Here is a 12,886-nt window from a genome sequence, read left to right as displayed (position 1 = left end):
CATACGACACAGCATTCTGTCACGGTGGCCACTCTCTGGACCCTTCTTTCGGATTAGTCAAGCTGACCAGTGACTTCCGTGGTGATTCATAGGGAGCTGGATTATCCACACCAGCTGCTGGGTGGATCCAGGTAATTAACTTCCTCGAGGAACAGAAAGGCTTTGGGAGAATTCTCATGAGGGCCACCGATGACCAAGACATACGAATCTTAAAGAAATCTTTAAAATCCTGCTTTTAATATTCTATATCAGGAGCCGGCAGAGGACGGCCTGCAGGCCCAATGTGGGCTGCTACCAGTTTTTGTAAAAAGAGTTTTATTGGAACACAGACACACAAACGCATTTCCGTGTTGTCTCTGGCCCCCTTTGGTGCTACAACGACATACTTGAGTAGTTTGCCAGAAAGACGGTATGACCCACAAAGTCTAAAATATTTATTATCTGGACCTTTACCAAAAAAGTTTGCTGACCCTCAAGATGTATGTCTATAGAATAGGCATTTGGATAAATCAGTGTTGGTCTGTCAGTGGGTAGGATGCTGCAGAACGAGGGTCTTAACCTTAAATAAAACCATAAACTCTCTGAAAATACGTGCAAAGTGTCCTATATAGATGTGAGTGGACACTTTCCTGGGAAAGAGCACTGTTGGCTTTCGTTTTCCATTCCACAAATATTTAAGTACCTCTCTGTGCCAGGCACTGTTCTTGGCACTAGAGGTACAGCCATGAGCAGATTGTACTCAGGCCCCCCCAGTGCTCACAGACCCAAGAGGTCGTGGACCTGCACCCAGACAGCAAACAAGTGATGCCCTGGAAAATGGCTAAATATCATGGAAATCAGGGTGCAGAAGAACCTCCCCTGCTCCAGCTCCTCCCTAGCCCCTACCCTCACTCCTACCCCCCAGCCTCCTCCCCATCCCCTCAGCCTCCACCCTACCCCCTACCCTCACCCCCACCCTCACCTCCTCCCCATCCCCTACCCTCACCCCCACCCTCACCTTCTCCCCACCCTCTGCCCTCACACCCCACCCCACCTCATCCCCCCCAGCCTCCTCCCCATCCCCTACCCTAACTCCCACCCCCAGCCTCCTCCCCACCCCCTACCCTCACCCCCACCCTCTCCTCCTCCCCGCCCCCTACCCTCACACCCCACCCCACCTCATCTCCCCCAGCCTCCTCCCCGCCCCCTACCCTCACCCCTACCCCACTATACACATATTCTTTCTAATACAGCATTCACATTGAGCCCAAAGAAGGAAGGGCTTAGAAACCACCCTGAAAATAACATTTATATCACGGAAGTCTCAGAACAATAAATATTGACCCTTATAAGTTCAACCAACATTTAGCCAATTGTAAAGTGCCCATTTGGAATTCCTTCCCAGCTTGCTTTTATTACTCTCAACGCCAAAGCCCACTGGAGCCATGGGAGGTAACTGGTTGCACCAGACTCTGAAATGATTTGGACAATCCACACATCTCTTCTTCTAATGAGAAACAAATCTTGAGTCCATATTCTTAGGTTCTCTGTTTGGCTGCTAAAACTTGTGCATTGTTCCCGTCTTGACCTCTGGCAGGTCATGGAAATTTGGTTGAGCGCCATCGACACGGGAGACTATGACCTGGACTGTGTTCACACTTGACTGCTACGTGAAGTCACATTTCAATGACCACCTAACGTGTGTGCGTGCGCATCTCTACAGATACAGTAGAAATAGAAACAAGATTGTCAGGAGTTTTTTGAAGGTGGTCCCCTCTGCATAGTGAAGGATTTTTTTTTTTTTTTTAGTTTTCTTCTGCCCTTATGCATATATTCTGTATTTCCTGTAACATATGGGGAGTTCTTGTATTGTCAGAAAATATTTTAATACATTTAGAGGGAAAATAATGCTTTTCATTTTAGGGCACAAAGAGATGTCAGTTCCTCTGGGCAATGAATTTGCTCCCTGTATGGTGGACGTTCCTACTTTATGAACAGTTGGAACGTGCTGTCCCTGAAGCTCATTGTGGGGAATTTCTTGAGCTGGAACAGAGTTCAGTGAACACCGGTGATGGAAATAGCTCCTCTCTCCTACTCACCCTGGATGAGTGATCAAGTAGGCCAGCTGTGGCAGAGCAGAGAATCTGGAAGGGGCCCTGAAGTCTGCTCATTTGCAGTTGGAAGAAGCTGAGACTCGTAGAGGTGGAGACTTGTGTAGGGTTGTATACATAAAATTGGAGAAAGAGCTGACCTGAGAATGCTGTGTTATGGTTTAATTCATTTAATTGTGGCTTTCTAAAGAAAGCAGGAAACCTGGTGCAAACTTAATAAAGGCCAGCGTATCAGAGACATGGATGTCCAAGGACAGACGTAGAGCTCCCATATGGTAGTCTTCCCTACTCCTTCCTTCCCTCTCTCCCTCCTCCTCCCCGTTTAGCAGCTTCGCTTCTGAGCTCCTTGACTATGTTGGAGACTCTTCCTTCCCCCCATCTCGGGCATCTTGGTGGAAGACAGAGCCTGGCTGTCAGGATAGAAGTTGGACTTCCAGCCTCCCTTGGAGCTAGCACTGACCGTGGCTTGGCCAGTTGGATGCACCTGCTAGCAAAGTCACTCCAGCAGGAGCAGCCGGCATTCAGTGTCAGGGGCATTTGGCGTCTAGCACTGAGGACAGAGATGCTGCCGTGTGGGTGTATGGTGGCATTGTGGACATGGTCTCCCTTGGCTCTGTCAGGGTCCCAGGGTGGGTTCTGCGGTGTTCCACGAGCCCCCCCCAGCACACTCCCGGGGATTGACTTGGCTTCTGTTGTCCTTCACTGTGCCCGATAGACTGTCCCTGCTGAACGTGGACGTGGACTTTGGTTCTCCCCAGCACCCAGGTGAAGTCTCAGCTCTCTGTCCTTCTTGTAACAAAGACAAAGAACAAACCCTAAAACTTGAGACTGATGCTTATCTTTTCCTTTCTTTGTTGTCTCCAGCGATTACCCGTGTTCCAGACTTACCTGTCTGTATCCTGAAAAGCAAGAAAATCCCCCCAAACTGAGAAATGTTTATGCAGTTTGAGTCGCACATGAACCTTTCCAGCACCGCATTTTACTTTAAGTTATGTGGCCTGGGACAAAAGGAAGATTTCGTTTCCTCTAGTCATTTGCAGATGGTGTGAGTGCCCCCCACGCGTGCCCTCTCTGGCTGTAGCAGCTGACGGTGCTCCCTGCTGGTGTCGGGCTTGATTCCTGGTGACTGGCTCCGAGGACAAGAGATCTACTGGGAGGTAGAAATAGAGAGAGGGTTTATATAGACAGAAACCCTGCAGAGACCCACGGAAGATGAGAGGATACCTTGGTTTTGGGGAATTGATTTTTCTCTCATTTCTTCTGCTGATGGTTGTCTTTCCTTGTGATGGTCCATATCCTCTTAAAAAAAAAAAAAAAGGATTTTCATTTGATAAGGAAATGATGGTTTCTATCAAGACAATGCAATGACTTTTCACCTTCTAGTCTTAAATTCCTTTGCCTTCCCCACTGTGTGTTTGGCAACGTCCTGTCTTCTTAGGTGCCCAGAGAGAACTAAGGATCAGGCATATCCCTGTGTATGACCTCGAGATCTCTAACTGGGTGGTAATATTTGGACTGACATGAATTTAGAGACAGAGGGAGTAGCTGGATTAAGTAGTACTTTTGTGGTCTCAAACATTAATTTTCAAAATTCAGTCTATATCAGAATTACCTTGGGGGTGAGGGCAGGGGAGGGCACACGGCGGGGGCGGGTTCCTGGGCCCGTCTGCCACAGGTTCTAACCCAGCAGCTCTAGCATGGGCTCCAGAAGCTGGGTTTTGTAAGTTCTCACTGTGACCCAGCAATGGATGGTCTTTACTCCACACTTGGAGATACAGTGGTCTAGGCTGTTAATCTTTATTCTCAGAACCAGAGGGGATGGCAGAACAGTATTACCTCAAAGGGGAAAGTAAGCCAAGCAACTATAAAGTTAATATTAGCTGTTGGGCGGGAGCCTTGAAGTGGGTGCTGTTCTGCTGGACGCCCCGTCCCTGACCTGATTGTCGACAACCACGTAAGTCAAGTGCACGGCTCCCATCTTTCTGGAGTCGGCTGAGAGTCCTTGGCAAAGCTCTGCTAAGCACTGGTGTTCTGCAGGATGCCCTTTCTCTCTCTCTGATGGGCTGGGATTTTTGGCAGCAAATGTCTTTTGCTGGTGCACTCCCCCGAAAGCTTTGATGACCCCTTTCCTATGGGGGCATTTGTGCTGAACACGCATGGGCAGGGTGAACTAAGAGTGGGCGAGACGGCTCTGGAGCCCACCTGGGATTTATTCTCAGACCCCAGTCCATTCATCAGGAAGGAGTTCCTCCTCTTGATTCACTGCCGTTCGTGCCTTCCCAGCAGAAGTACTGACCGGGTAGGTGGCCGTTTTAGTCTTACTGGGTGTTTGGGCTCCCTTGCCTAAAAGGAGAAATTATTACCTTAGTTAGACATCTGGAACAGGCAGTGTTTGAGGGGGTGGTCTGCTTAATGGATGAGAAATCTTTCGCTAAGAGTGAACCCATCTCTTCTTCTGATGTATATTTAATTTTTGCCAGTTATGCAGATCTGTTTGGGTCTTTGTTGTCGCTAAGCAGTTGCAAGCGTCATGGATGAGGCGTGGATTACTTTCAGTGCCTGGGAACTACAGACTGAAAGGACGAGACCGTCAAGCCAGCCTCCTTACCCAGGCAGCATCTGACCCTCTGATAACTGTGTGGCTGGCGATCTTTAGAACGATGAAAGGAGGTATCTGTTCTAGTTACAGAGATTGTAAACAGGTTTTGCATCCTATTTCTGAAACTCCAGATGCTTCTCTGCTCAAAGATTAGTAGCTAAGCCTAATAAATGCTTCCGTTATCTTCCCATGAAGTTCCCTTCATCTCCAGTGGCATCTTTTCCTGCTCCGGCTTACACACGAGCCATGCAGTACCTCCATGCAGTACTGAGTATGTGGCTGCTTTCAGAGTAGTGCAGTGAGTCTGTGCAGCGTCTCCCTACCCTAGAACTCAGACCCTGAGTGGGGCACAAGTAGTACTGTCTGATAAAATACAAGTATCCAGTTAAGTTTTAATTCCAAGCAAAGAATACTTTTTAGCATAAGTATACCCCCAGGCAATATTTGGGATATACTTATACTAAAATGAAAGTTTCATTTTATCTGAAACTCCGGTACAGCTGAGCACCCGGTCTTTTTGTTTGCTGAATCTGGAAGCCCTCGCAAGGATCCTGTCCACACTAGATTTGTCTCACCATATATATAATGTGTATAGGACTGCTGTGTTGCTTATAAGAATCCCAGGTTGTTGTGTGGAAAGAAGACTAGAGAAGCAAGAGAACCTCTCACATACCCTGCTTTTGAAAAATGTAGCATTTCAATATTGAGAGAGAAAAGTAGCTTTCCAGCCATACCAGCTAGTGGCATAAATAGAACAGATGACCCCCCCACAAACACATTTTTTTTTTTTAAGACACTATGCTGTCTTAAGGAATGTCAAAGAGGAACTTTTAAAATGGAGGCTAGAAGGGCGCCTGGGTGGCTCAGTTGGTTAAGCAGCCGGCTCTTGGTTTCGGCTCAGGTCATGATCTCAGGGTCATGGGATCGAGGCCCACGTCACGCTCTGTGCCGAGTGGGGATTCTGCTTGAGGATTCTCTCTCTCCCTCTGCCTCTGCCCCTCCCGCCGCTCATGCTCGCATGTGCGCTCTCTCTCTCTCTCAAAGAAATAAATAAGTCTTTAAAAAATAAATAAAATGGAGGCTAGAGCCCCAAGTTGGCCAGGTGGAGACATCTGTGTGAGATGTATCCGGCGTGTGAGAATTCTTGCTGCTCTCACTGGCCATCGACCGGCAAGAGTGGATCACTGGAAAATTACCCATGGCCGTGAGGAGTTAGCTAATCGTGTATCATTAGAGAAGGCTCGTTTAGACAGAGGACCTTGCACAAAGGAGGAAAGAAATAGTCCTGAAACTTTGAAAAATGTTCAACCTCACCTGTAGCCAAAGAAACACAAACTAAGGGAAATGTCATTTCCTTCATAAAGGAGTACATTTATTTTTAAATGCGAAAGACTCATGCTGACCGAGAAATGCCAGGACGAGAACTTGCAGACTCTGCTTCACAGGAGTGGAAATGGCATGGCCTTTCTGGAAACTAATTAGCCAAATGTATCACAGCCCTCTGATCAGTACTTCCACTTCTGGGAATTTTGTTCAAATTTCTCATTGTTTATACAGGTGAAAGGTTTTGCAATGATATTTATAGAAATAAAATTAGAAATAGCCTAAATGCCCAATAGTATGAGAATGTAAATAATAATGTGTATTGCTTGAAATGCCTGTTAGAGTTTCCAGTCACAGAGGGGAAATGCTTATGTTATGTTTAGCAAGAACAGAAAGCAGTCTACGGCTGTATAATAGGATATCTCCGTTAAGTGAAAACCGTACAAAAAAGGCATTGAAGGAAACACACCAAACTCAGATATATAAGTTTTTTTAGGGGATGTGATTATGTGCAATTTAAATTTGTTTCTGTGTATTTTCAGGGTTTCCAAGGTTGCTTTGATACACACTTACATCTTTGTAGTCAGAGTGGGGTTACCGGCGGGAGTTCCTGCATTCGGGAGTTACTGCAGTGGTTGAGGGGGTTGAATGGCTGGCCAGTCCTGCCTTGACTACTGAACCCCATCAAACTTATTAAATGGGCAACACTTAAATAAATGGCGTGCTGTTGGCTTTCTGCCAGGACTTCACATTAGCAGCATATATGCTGGCATTTCCAAGGGCTTTTGGAGGACCTAAGGGTGAAGAGCCTGGTAGGGCTCAGGGAAGCTAAGGAACTTCTCTCCCCGGGGGAAGGCACCATGAGCATCCTCTTGGCTGCCCAGTTTGCATGGAGAGAGCATGTTTGCTAGCCTCCAGCACTCAGACCTTCCCACTTCCTGACAGCTGAGTCCCACGTCAAACGCCCAGTGGGTTCTAAAGATGGCATTTGAGGAAAAAACGTCCAGGAGTCAAAATGACCCCTTCAAACATCCTTTTTCAAGACCTGCCCCTCCCCCAGAACATCAAAAGCCAAGAATTAAATTTTCTTACCATTTTCAACCAACACCTCTATTTCTGGGAGCTCAAAGCCTAGATCACTTTGAAAAGATAGTGGAAGGGAGAAAGGGAGCTATGGATCCATGGAGGGAATTTTCATGTTTTATCTTCAAAGGGGTGCACCTGCATTTGCATTTATAAAATGCACCCGCCTTACAGCTCCCCCATGGTTCAATTTTTTTTTTTTAATTTTTTTTTTTTTATTTACTTATTTGACAGACAGATCACAAGTAGGCAGAGAGGCAGGCAGAGAGAGAGGAGGAAGCAGGCTCCCCACTGAGCAGAGAGCCCGATGCGGGGCTCGATCCCAGGACGCTGGGATCATGACCCGAGCCAAAGGCAGAGGCTTAAACCACTGAGCCACCCAGGCGCCCCATCCCCATGGTTCAATTTTAGCAAACCGGTTCTTGGCCAGCAGAGAGTTAACAAGCAAGCATGTGGAAGAGGGAAGGGTTGTTGTGCACAGATTACCCATCGGCAATAGAAACTTTTCCTCACATGCTGGGATGTGTTTCCTGGGATAGGTCAGCCCTGTGCTCCCATGGTCCATATGAATCATGAAGCCACAAAACATTTAGTGCCTGAGGTCAAGAAGGTACACCCCCTGGGTGGGTGCCCATTCTGGGCGGGCGGGAGCGGAAAGAGTATGCCCCTCTGTGGCAAGACGGGGCACTGCATCTTTTAGTATCTGGTTAAGAGTGCCCATTCCAACTTGAATAGAAAGGAATGGTTTTGCAGATGATGGGCTCAGAACTAAGCAAAATTCCCTCAAGGCATTAAAAACTAAAGTCACAAAGGCTGAGGAATGTAGGAAATATTTCTGTAGTTTTAAGTGAAACAAGTGGAATATGAAACTACGTTACATGTGTCACCAATCGCTAAACTTCATTGTGGTTTTCATGTGCGAGGTATTGTGCGCAAGCACTTCACCTGTCTTTTAGTTCTCATAACAACCTTGCTAAGATGTGATTATTAAAACCATTTTAGTACAAAGGCACCGATACGCAGAGATAGCATTTCCTTGAAGCCTTATGGCTAATGCTTGACAGAACCATCAGCCTGTGGTTGACAGAACTACAATCCCATGTTGTCAGAGCCTTGATCCTATGGTTGACAGAGCCACATCCTATGGCTGATAGAGCCACATCCCGTGACTGACAGAGCCACATCTTGTGGTTGACAGAGCCATGATCCCATGGTTGGCTGAGCCATGATCCTGTGATTGACAGAGCCACATCTTGTGGTTGACAGAGCCACAATCCCATGGTTGACAGACCCATAACCCCATGGTTAACAGAGACACAATCCCATCTTGGCAGAGCCATGATCCCATGGTTGGCAGCCACGATCCTGTGATTGGCAGAGCCACATCCTGTGGTTGGCAGAGCTATATGGCATGGTTGACAGAGCCACATCTCATGGCAGGCAGTGTGATGCTGCAGCTCTTCTCCTCACCATTTGCACTGACTGCAAATATGTAAAATGTGAACATGCATGAACTGGACAAAGGTTGGGAACAAACGACAGTCATTTTGGTAGAGATGTTAGGGACTTTTTCTTTAAAGGAGTTATGTTTACAGCTTTATAAAAGGGAAACAGTATGCAAGTGGATAGGTTTAGAGACAGTCATAGTCTTTAGTTTTGGATGTCTTTGAGCTGAAGGGTCATCTGCCAAGACTGGGAGAACCACTGGGCTCTTAAATTTCCATGGGACTGTCAAGAAGGGGCTCCATGGGCCTTGATTTCTCTACGTGCCAAGGCTGATGCTAACTCATTTTGAGTCACTATTTCATGTTCAGATTCAGCGTTAATTATATAACGGAAGTCATGCTAATCCCATAAATGATTATAGAAACAGAACCAAATACTTAGCAGGCTTTGTCACACTCATGATGATAATTGGATTTCTTTCCCCAAATCATTCTGATTCTCTGGGAAACAAGAAAGAAGGGAAAATAGAAGTAAATAGATCCTCCTCTCTTCCTGCTCGGGATCAGTCTTTTGATCCTGCTTGTGCATATCTAGTACATAGTGAGTACGGATCGCTGACGACTCTTCGTTTTATGTTTTATAAATGGGGTTTAGAAAGAAGGTGTTTCTCCAGAAGTTTGAAGTTTTCTGTGCTTAGCCGATGAGGAGTTGCCTATTTGTGCTAATTCAACCAGATCATTTCCATCCATTGATGTCTTGGGGATATTTTCAAAGCTTTCGTGGCTGGTGATCTGTTAATTAACGTTGCTGCATTCACTGGGGACTGGGGTTCCATCATTGGGCCCTATTAGATTTGGCCGGTTATATCATCAGGACAATATCCTGTGTCCCTGGGGGGCTGGGCTCATGGGGTATGAAAACAGAGGTTAACATAACTTTCATCTTGCATGGTGTTCTCAGTCTGAGGTCCTTGAATCCATAAGGATTCAAAAATTTTTTCAATTTTTTTTTTTTTTTTCTGGAGAGAGGATCATAGCTTCCACCATACTTTCCAAAGTGGGTGCTGATGCCCAATGGTTCAGAGCCACTGATCTAGAGGCTTCAGCACCTTTTGCTTCACTGGAAAGGAAGTCAGACCCGAGGAGGCTGGGGTGTCCCCAGGCAGCCGGGTTCAAGATGGCCCGCCAGACCAGGGACTGCTTTGCCCTGTGATACGATGTGCTGGGATGAGAATCATACGCATGATTGTATGAACATGTCACCTAAGTTCACTCTGTGATTCAGCAGGAGGAATGAGCCTTGGACAGGTCTCTCTGTTCCCCTGTGGTCCTCAAATGCAGCAATGCTGTGCCTCACCAGAAAAGATGAAATTGGGGGACGACAAGCCAAGCCCCAGCAGTGGGTCTCTTCTTTGTGTGGATTCTTAGATGCTGGAGCCTAAATTAAAAAAACAAAAAACAAAAAACAAAAACAACCTATTTTGATAATGCACAGCTTTGTAGTCTTGTCTTCTACCTTTCTGAAAGAATTGTAACTCTGTGTTCCATGCCTGGTGTTAGTAACTATTTTCTACTTACAGCTGTTTTACACTTGGAAATAGTGGTGCTGAGGGGTTAAGAAGCACTGTTTTTTGCATCCTTTTCGGGTTTGTCTGTGAGTGGGAATGACCGTAGACAGGAGATTTCCACGGAGCCTTTCCCGTCTCTGGGATCATGGGATCCAAGCTCACCCGACCCTCTGTGCACCCTGAACATTTCTATGCTAACCATCTGGGATTTCAAGCCCCCCAGTATCATGGCAGGGACTGCTCTCACTGTCCTTCTTGGGGAGCAAGGGAGCAGATCAACACTCCCTCCCCACCCCAAATCAACAATGGGACCCTGGTTGGGAGGTTGCCTCTGCGGGCAAAGACCTGACTTGACTCCAATATGAGTCCACTTGGGGCAGGTTGTGCGGCCTGGGACCAGTTAACTCCAGCTCTCAGCTCTGCAGCCTCTTTATTTTTTAGAAGGAATGAGCTCTGCTTCGTGGGGCCTTGGGAGGATCAAGGAAAAGTTCTCAGTCCCGCTGATTCGTTGATGTCACTGACGCCATCTTGTATTTCTGAACTGACGCTGGATGTTCCATTTCTGAATGACCTTCCTCTTTGCCGATCCTACTTCAGAAGCAGCCTGGCCTTTCCCCTCCCAGCAGATCTCACAGGTTCCGGTCGTTGTGGTCCACATGGGGCTTGGCAGTTGCCTCCGTGAGGTGGTCATCTTTAGCGTCTGATGCTGGGGTTCTGCTTCTTGACATGCGGTGGTTGAACTCGTCTTGCCTGGAGAGGCAAGAAGACGCCTTGCTCAGGAGGTGTCCGTACTCTCTGTAGTGATTTATTTGGACTAATTTTCCTCATTGCAGACTCATTCGACGCTGTTACCAAATCGGGGCTTGTTGACCTTGAACAAGCACGTCAGGTGTTCACACCCCCCCCTCCCCACCATGTCCCACTGGGGAAGGTTCCAGCAGCAGCTTTCACATGCTGGGACCCCAAGGCAGAGCGTGCAGTTTTGCCTCTGTTAACAACTCTTTCTGCTTCTCGATTGTTCCTGCTGAGCAGGAGTGCGCTACTGGAATTCTCGTACGGTGCCCCCATCCCTGTTGCTCTCTGTGTATTACCTGCGGGGGAGTCAGAGTCCGATCCTTTTGTGACCCTGACAAAGAGAAGCGCCTGCTTCAGAGACAGTCAGAAAGTAGGCATTTCTGCCCTTGAATTGAAAGGAATTCTCCATGTCTTCTGTGTCTGTTCTCTTTTAAATTATAAAATCCCAAAGGGAAGAGTCGCATTACCCCCGCCCCCCACCCCGTCAACTCCCCCTGGAAGGCTGGGGCAGGTGTGTGTACTCAGAGGAAGCCCGGTGAATTGGTGGTGTTTTCAGACTGGTCCAGGAGGAAGGCAAGTGGCCTCCACCACAATATGGCGTAGGTCCTGGACAGCCCTCAGGCCTGCTTTGCTTGTATCTTTAGTGTTCATGGGCTTGAGTTCCCACAGGTTTACTCAGTTTTCTGCCCAGCCTCTGTGGCCTGAGTCGTCAGGTATTGTGACCTTAAAAGTTGACACCCTGTGGGTGTCAAGAAACAGGTGTGTGTACGTGCACAAAGGATTTGTGGTATGTGAGGTACCAGGTGACACTCCCATGCTTGTGTACACACACACACACACACACACACACACACACAGAGGAACACATGCATGGCGTGGAGACCCCACCATGGGAGTTTAGCTCCAAAAGAAAACAGGTCGGGACATGGGGATGCCGGGGTCTGCTTGCCTTTGGCACTTGCTTCCTCCGCCAGCAGACTGCTGGACCAGTGAACAAACTGGTCTTCAAAAGAAGTGTTTTGGCTTTGTTTTTATTTTTGTTCTTTTCCTGTTTTGGAAATCGAAAGCGATGTTCACTTAGGCAGGTTCCTCTGAAAAGGGCATCAAAGCCCTGATCCAGTTTATGTAGCGAGATCTGGTCTTTAAGTGAAGCGATTGAGAGGGAAAGGTAAACCACCCTACTTTGCTTTACAGCAAAGCAGTAGGGAGAGGCCCGCCAGAGGCCTACAGTCAAGGTCAAAGGAGTCCTTACGGTTGCCTTTACTTCTTAATCGACTTTGGGAAACATTTTTGCTACTTTCAGCTTAGAGATGAGAATTCTTTTGCTTGTGGAAAATTTATCAAGAAGGGAAGCAGAAGCACCCTGGAGAGTCCTTCTACCATTCAAGTTGATGACCATGGACTTCTGTGACCAGTGGCCCCTCACACAGCTGAGTGTCCATCAAACTTCTGCTGTTTCCCGCAGTCATAGGAGCCACACTGTTTATTGTCCCAACCAGGACTCTTTGAGCATGAAAGGGGATACTCCTAGTCTCCCTGGGATGGCGATCCCGGACTGGGAGGTATGGTTGCCCTGCTCGTGATGGGGATCGTACAGACACGGTCAGGCGTCCCATCTGTTATGACTCTCGGGTTCTCGTGTTCACTCATGATAGACTCTCCTTTCTGTTCCTGCCACCACGTGTCTGCCGTTTGCTCAAGACTCTGCGCCTTCGGACGCTGCTCCCACAGACATATCCACACTGTGCGCCACTGCAGGCTGGGTGCTCAGCCTCAGACTCGGGCCATTTGCCTCTGTTAGGAATGAGCAGATAGGACCCAGGACACCATAGGTAGTTGGCGCAATGTGGGTCTATGAAACGACACCCTTCAAATATACCCCCCCCAAAGGGAAGGTTTGAAAGGAAGGTTAGCTCATGAATCCAGTGGCTGGGTACTATAGTCAGCCCACGAGAGTCAGAATGTCCTGTGACACCCAGGCTG

At 47.6% G+C, this 12,886-nt stretch overlaps 1 protein-coding gene across 5 annotated transcripts in view; it reads left to right on the top strand.

Annotated features, from left to right (window-relative positions):
- Positions 1-12,886, top strand: part of SLC39A11 (solute carrier family 39 member 11) — a 325,005-nt gene that overhangs the window by 175,092 nt on the left and 137,027 nt on the right. The window lies entirely within an intron of this gene.

Source organism: Martes martes (genome assembly GCF_963455335.1).
Source record: "Martes martes genome assembly, chromosome: 16".
Taxonomy (NCBI): domain Eukaryota; kingdom Metazoa; phylum Chordata; class Mammalia; order Carnivora; family Mustelidae; genus Martes; species Martes martes.
This window is presented reverse-complemented; position numbering and strand designations above follow the sequence as displayed.